The sequence below is a fragment of the Arachis duranensis genome, chromosome 1, assembly GCF_000817695.3.
Source record: "Arachis duranensis cultivar V14167 chromosome 1, aradu.V14167.gnm2.J7QH, whole genome shotgun sequence".
NCBI classification, from domain to species: Eukaryota; Viridiplantae; Streptophyta; class Magnoliopsida; order Fabales; family Fabaceae; genus Arachis; species Arachis duranensis.
In genome coordinates, this window is record NC_029772.3 from 34,087,197 (window position 1) to 34,094,303 (window position 7,107).

The following is a 7,107-nucleotide window of genomic DNA, read 5'->3' on the forward strand; positions in this document are numbered from 1 at the left end:
AGAGCTAAGCTCTCTCATTAAAGGGGGCTTGGCTGGGCCTTTGGACCCAAATTGGGTCCGGATGGCTCGATTTGGTCCGTTCGGCCCAATCTTGGGCCGATTTCTTTAAAATTGGTGTCAAAATTTTCGTTTTAAATTTCTCTACCACATTAAACCATAAAAACCTCATTTCTCACTTTCTAGAATATATTTTAATTTATGGGTTAATTATCCATAAATTAACCGGGTCTTACACTAATCCTAAAAGTTTTGGCCTAAAGTGGGCCAAACGGACCAAAAATGCTAACGGGTTGGACCGGGCCCAAACCAGGCTCAATGTCCAACATATATAAGCTCATTTAATGAGCTTTGAGCTCATTTTTCAACCCTAAGAGAGAGAGGACCGCGGATTTTAGAGAGGAGAGGAGAAGAGGGATGACACTATTCATCCTCCACTTCCAGGAGCCATAACTTGAGCTACGAACCTCCGATTGACTAGCCATTTGTGGCCACGCAAAGCTCTCATCGAGCTCTAGATTTCTATTGAAATAAATATGGTAAGAAATTTCGTTCTAATTCCCATTTTCCAGCCCTAAGTTCTGTGCATTTTTATGTTATGATTTTGAGTAGATTTTGTGGTTTTACTTGTTTAGATGATCTCTAGTAGCAGGAAAATGTTGGATTTTATCCCTAATCATGTTGGGTAAGGTAAGGTTTCACTAAACTCTTGTGTTTAGTTGTTTTGTGTATCTTAGGTTTTGATTTTGGTATATATATGTGTTGTTAGTTTGAGTTTTGGTGTTGGTTGGAGTTGGTTAAGGCTTTGGATCAAGCTTGGTGGCTTCGCTTTGGTGTTTGGTGCGTTTGGGAATCGGCCAAGGTATGGTTTCAGTTTTCTTTATGTAATATGTAATGTTTTTGGACACTTAGGCTAGTTGACCTTAAGATAGGATTGAATGTTATGGGTGTATGAGTAATTATATGTGATTTGATGTTAATTGTTGGTGTATGGAATTGTTGTGGATGATGATGATTGTTGGAGATTATTGATGCTGATGATTATTGATGATGATTATTTATATTGATGGATAATGAAAATTTTGAGAAATTAAGATGATGAGTTAATGTAAAATGTTTATGGTGCGTTGGAATACAGGATATGGATGATTATGACATTTGATGACATATATTGATGATGATTTTTTATTGTTGGTTATTGTGGTTGTTGAGGATTGTTGGGTATTATTGGAATTTATGAGGATTTGTTTTGGTAGTTGAGGTTGTTGTTGATTGATTATGATTATGAGTGTGAATTTATGATTAAGTAGGAAATTATGGATTTGGTAGTGAGATATGGTATAATGGTTGATTAATTTAAGTGAAATTGAGGGGAATGATACGAAGAGGTAATGTGTTGTGTGTGGTAGTGGTTTAGGATGATTGGGGAGGTTTTGATTTAGTTTTGAATGGAAAGTTGGTTAAAATTGAGGTTTTGAGGCTTTTGGGTAAATGTTGGTTTTTGGTGAACTTTGTCTGATCATAACTTTTTCCTCGATTTTCAAAATTGTTTGAAAATTCTTTAAAATGAAAGATTATTGAAAACCCTTGAAATTGATATAAATTTTACCAAATTTGAAATTTTGTAGAGGAAGTTATGATCATTCAAAGTTGGTGTTGAAAATCTGAAATTCTGCAAAGTTGTAGAATTTTAGAATTTTCTGATATGTGCGCACACACAATCCTGCGAAAGTTCTATTTTGTGTGGACGCATAGACCTGTGTGTACGCACATGCATGGGAAAGGGCTCTGGTAGCAGCACTAGCATAGGTTGTGCGCGCGCACACCAATGAAGGATTACGACCTGTGCGGACGCACAGCCCTGTGCACACGCACAAGTCGGGAAGGGACGTCTATTAGGGGCGCTCGCACAGCTTGTGTGAGTGAACAGACTTTATAAATTTTAGTACCTGTGCGTACGCACACCGATGTGCGTACGCACACTTTCAAAATCTTTCGGGGCGTGCGCACGCACATCCTTGTGCGCACGCACATCCTTGTGCGCACGCACACGCCCTGTTTCATAATTTTAAACCTTTTTTCAACTATTTCACCTTCCCAACAAAGTTGTAAGCTTCTATAACACCATTTTAAGGCTTTTGGACTTAGATTTGAGTATGGGAATAAGGGAAATAGGCTAAGGGTTTTAGTTGATGATTATATTGAAATGTTAGAGAACGAAGGTTTAGGTTTCTGATGCATTGATGTTGAGTTTGGTTGAGAGAGAAGGAAGAGTAGTGAACTTGGTAATTTCTAATGATGAATTGAAAAACTAAGGAATTAATGAGTTCAGAATGGAAATGGTGAATGGCTAAGGTTGATGGAATAAATATGAGTGGAAGTGTATTATGAGGAGTGGCCTCTGAGATTGAATATGTAATTATACTATGCATTGTTCTCCGTCGTAGGGGCTGCGGCAGAATCCCGCCTATGTTCGGATGTGAGAGTTAAAGCTGGGCTTCTCATTCATACTTTTCCCAACTAGAGGAAGGTGGTAGGGCACGTTCCCTCAGAATATTCCCATTTGAAAGGAGAACGTGGTAGGGCACTTATGCTTTGGAATTATCCCTCCTGAAAATGCGGCTTCTCTCTGATTGCAAGGTGGTAGGGCACTAACCCACGAAATCATACGACAATCGGAGGAAGGTGGTAGGGCACGTTCCCTCGGAATATTTCTCTCTGAAAGGAGAAGGTGGTAGGGCACTCTCCCTCGGAATTTTCCTCCTTATGCGCAATAGAGAGACTAATCTGGGAGTTGTCGACCGGATTTGCTGTCGGGTTTGGCACAATAATCGACATGTGATATCATAGCTAATAGGGTAGACATTCATCATGTGCATCTTCTATATGCTTGCTTTCTTTGTTTACTTGAGTTTGCCTAATTGTATAACATGCTTACTTGCTTCTTGAATTACTTGTTGTATATGAATATTATCTATGTTTTACTTGCTTGCACTAATTGTGATTGTTTGGTACTGGGGAGGTTAGGTAGGTGGTGGCGATGGGATCGCATGGAGGGTAGGTTGGTGAGGGCTGTGGGATACAGTGGTATGACTAGTTTAGTTAGGATTCTCCTAAGTTTAGATAACCAGGTTTATGGTTTAAGTTCTTTATTCATTTATTTCTATTCTAAGCTTGAATATCAGTATGTGATGTGAAGTTCTAGGATTGCCTTCGGCGTCTCGGAGCCTTACATCTTACATCATTGGGCACTGTTACTATATTGAGAACCTCTGGTTCTCATTCTATACTTTGTTGTTGTTTTCCAGATGCAGGTCGTAATCTACTTCGGTGAGATTGCAGATATGGAGACAGAGCAGAGTATGGTTCCTTCTTGGTTTATTTCTAATTTACCCTATTATAGTTACTCTCACATCTCTTTGTATTTTATTTTTATGGCCTTAGAGGCTTACTTAAGAGATAGGTTGTATAAGCTGTTTTAATTCCAAAACTCTGTATTTATCTATTTGTAACTAGTCGGCTTAAACTCCACAAGCTGTGGCTAGTTCCCTATGATCTATTATAATATTATATCTATATATATTTTATTCTCTTCCATCTATACATTGTGTCTTGTGCCTTAGTTTCGTGTGAACGTTTCTGCGCTTTCGTAATAATGTTTTTGAGTTCAATCCTTTATCAGGATTCTAGAATATATTACTTCCTTCTATAAATATATGTATAAGCCTTAAAACTGTCGTAACCTCTGATTAACCTCTGCTTTATGGCTAGAGATAAATCATAGGGTAATTAGGGTGTTACATTTAGTGGTATCAGAGCGGCTTTCATACTATGTAGGTTATCTACTTGATATTTCATAGCATGCTTGTTTGTGAGTGACTTTTTGGGATAATTGAAGCACTAGACCTTTGATATTGAGACTGATCACCTTGATATCAAATGTTTGGTGTAGTAAGGAACCCTAATGGCTACTCGCGGATGAGGTCGTACACGTTGACGAAGGGAGAGTAGGAGTGAGCGACTGGCCGATAACCATGCTGAGTTCATGGCGGCAATGGTGAACCTTGCGAACACCATGGAGGCTAACGGTACTACGACTCTGCAAACTATGCAGAAGTTAGGCCAACCGGCCGGAAACGGAAACGATAATGGCGAAGGAAATGTGGATGACAATGCTGAAGGGAGCGGAGACAACACGGGATGTGCTCCGATGACCTTGGCAACTTTTCTCAAGGTTCATCCACCAAGTTTCAGAGGTTCAACAAATCTCACAAAAGCAAAAAATTGGTTCCAAGCTATGGAGCGCGCGCTGCAGGCACAACATGTCCTGCACAATCAATACATGGAGTTTGCCGCTTATGAACTTCGGGAAGAGGCCCGGCGTTGGTGGCAAGCAGAGTGCCGCTTATTACAGCTTCAAAATGCCGACGTTCCTTGGGATGTGTTCCAAATGGCCTTCTACAAGAAGTATTTTCTTGAGTCTGCAAGGGAAGCAAAGGAGATGGAACTTATGTAGCTGAAGCAAAGTTCCTTGTCTGTGGCAGATTATACGAGCAAGTTGAGGAACTCTGCAGGTTCTCTAGGGTGTGTCAGGGTGCCCCGGAGACCTATAAAAGTTGAAAGTGTGTCAAGTATCAAAGTGGCTTGGAGGACGACATCAGGGCTGTTGTGGCTCCTATGGAGACTCGGATTTTCTCTGATCTAGTGAACAAGGTTAGAGTGGTTGAGGAATACGCGAAGATGGTAGCCTTGTCAAGGGACACTCATGGAGCAAACACTAGTAAAGAGCGTGACGATCACCTTGGACCAAGGGGACAAAACCTTAAGGGATATGGTAAAGGGAAGCGGTCAAGAGCTTACTCCCCTAGTATGATATGTCAGGAGTGTGGGAACTACCATCCGAATAGGCTATGCCAATTAGGTAAGAAACTAGGTTATCAGTGTGGCATACCATGACATTTGGTTAGAGATTGTCCACACCAAAGAGCACATGAGGCGGATCGATCACAACCACAATGATGAGGTAATTACAAAGCCAATGGTCAGACCCTAGCTTATCTTCACAGTATAGACTATCGTTGTTCATGTCAAAAAAGGTTTTAAAGCTTAGATTGATTTTTAAACTTGGTTTGGAATTCTGATTTGAATGATTTGGTTTTGAAACTAGGACTGGAACTTTTGATCAAATGATACGATTTTAAAAGGAAAGTGAGTCCTAAGATTTTGTTCACTTGTGATTTTGGTTTGTAAATTTTAATTTAATAAAAAGGGATTCAAATGGAAAGGTTTTGATTTAAGGGTTTCACTAAATTTAGAAAAATCATGCTTTAAAATGATTGATTTACCAATAAAAGGTTTTTGACTCTTTTGATAAGGTTTTAACAATGGACTCATTTAGATTGAACTTGTTTTAAAGGTTTCGAAAAGTATTACAAATTCGGTATTTTGGTTTAAAAGAAAGGATTTTCGGATTTTTAGTGACGATAATCAGAGTGACGCAGCAGAAATTGTACGCCAAGTTGTCGAAGTGTGAGTTCTGGAAGGAAGAAGTGAAGCTTTTAGGTCATGTGGTGAGCAAGGGAGGAATAGATGTAGATCCTTATAAGTTAGAAATGGTGATGGGATAGGAAAGATCGACAACGGTGACGAAAGTCAGAAGCTTCTTAGGTTTAGCCGGATATTACCAGAGATTCATTGAAGGATTTTCCCAGATTGCATTACTGATGTTTAGGTTGACAAGAAAGGAAGCGCCTTTTGTTTGAATGTCGGAGTGTGCAGAGAATATTCAGATTTTGAAGTAGAAGTTAACTTCAGCACCTGTTTTAATCTTGTTGGGACCGCATGAACTGTTCGAAGTATACTATGACGCTTCTCTAAAGGGTTTAAGTTGCGTGTTGATGCAACACCGGAGTGTGGTGGCTTACGTGTCGTGTCAGCTGGGACCGCATGAGGTGAACTATTCAACTCATGATCTGGAATTGGCGGCGATTGTGTTTGCACCAGAGATTTGGAGGCACCACCTGTGCGGAGTGAGGTTTAACATCTTTTCTGATCAAAAGAGGCTCGAGTATGTCTTTGATCAGAAAGAGCTTAATATGCGTTAGAGAAGATCGATGGAATTGCTTAAGGACTACGATTTTGAAATGAGTTATCACCCTGGAAGGGCGAAGGTGGTCACAGATGCATTGGGTTGGAAATCCTTAACAATTGCTTGGGTGAGAATCAAGGAAGAGGAGTTAGTGGATAAGTTTGTGGATCTTAAGCTGGACATTGGTGAGGTGGCCGGAAGAGCTTGTTTGAGCCAGTTGCAGATTTCAAGCACGTTTAAGACGGAGATTCAGAGGGCTTAGCAAGATGAGCGGAAGCTTCAAAAATTGTTGCAACTAGTTGGTGATAAGAGGCATGAAGAATTCACTAAGGAGGGTGGAAGATTGTGGAGAGATAAGGGGAGAGTTTGCAAACAGGATGTCAGAAGTTTGAGACAAGAGTTGTTGTCGGGGGCTCACTATAGTGGATTTTCTATTCATCCCGAAAGCACGAAGATGTAATGTAACTTAAAGAAGATGTTCTGGTGGCCTGGGATGAAAGTTAATGTAGCTACAGTGGCATCCAAGTGTTCGACGTGTCAGAAGGTGAAGATAGAGCATCAGAAGCTGTCAAGAATGATACAGCCTCTTGAGATTCCTCAGTGGAAGTGGCCTATGATGTGGTTTGGATGGACGTGGTCCGCTTAACCGAATCCGCTCATTTTCTACCTATCCGAGTGAACTACTTTATGGAGGAGTAGGCAAGAGAGAACATCTACACGGTAAGATGATGGTAAACAAGGTGCCTTGGCAACTTGTTGGATTAGCAACGTTGAAAGTATGATGCTTCATGGGGAATATATGTATAGATATATCCCATTGCGTGATTCTGATTTTCGAGGGCGAAAATCTTTTTAAGGAAGAGAGGATGTAAGAACCCGTGTTTTCACGTAAAACCATTTTAATAAAGTAACTTTAGTGTCCGGAATAGATTCAAAATTTAGAAGTTTTAATTTGAAAATATAAATGTGAAATTTGGTTTCAGTGAATTTTTCTAAGATAGGATTGAATGTTGTGGGTGTAT